Here is a 427-nt window from a genome sequence, read left to right as displayed (position 1 = left end):
GGTGGCTGGGTGACTGGGTGTCTGGGTGACTGGGTAGCTGGGTGGCTGGGTGACTGGGTGTCTGGATGACTGGGTAGCTGGGTGGCTGGGTGACTGGGTATCTAGGTGACTGGGTAGCTGGGTGTCTGGGTGACTGGGTAGCTGGGTGGCTGAGTGGCTGGGTGACTGGTTGACTGGGTGGCTTGAGTGGCTGGGTGGCTGAGTGGTTGGGTGTCTGGGTGTCTGGGTGACTGGGTAGCTGGGTGTCTGGGTGACTGGGTGACTGGGTGTCTGGGTGACTGGGTAGCTGGGTGGCTGGGTGACTGGGTGTCTGGGTGACTGGGTAGCTAGGTGGCTGGGTGACTGGGTGGCTGGGTGCTGGGTAGCTGAGTGGCTGGGTGACTGGGTGTCTGGGTGACTGGGTAGCTGGGTGTCTGGGTGACTGGGT

Source organism: Microtus ochrogaster, unplaced genomic scaffold (assembly GCF_000317375.1).
Source record: "Microtus ochrogaster isolate Prairie Vole_2 unplaced genomic scaffold, MicOch1.0 UNK21, whole genome shotgun sequence".
Lineage (NCBI taxonomy): Eukaryota > Metazoa > Chordata > Mammalia > Rodentia > Cricetidae > Microtus > Microtus ochrogaster.
The sequence above is the reverse complement of the archived record's forward strand: the minus strand, read 5'-3'. Positions refer to the sequence as shown.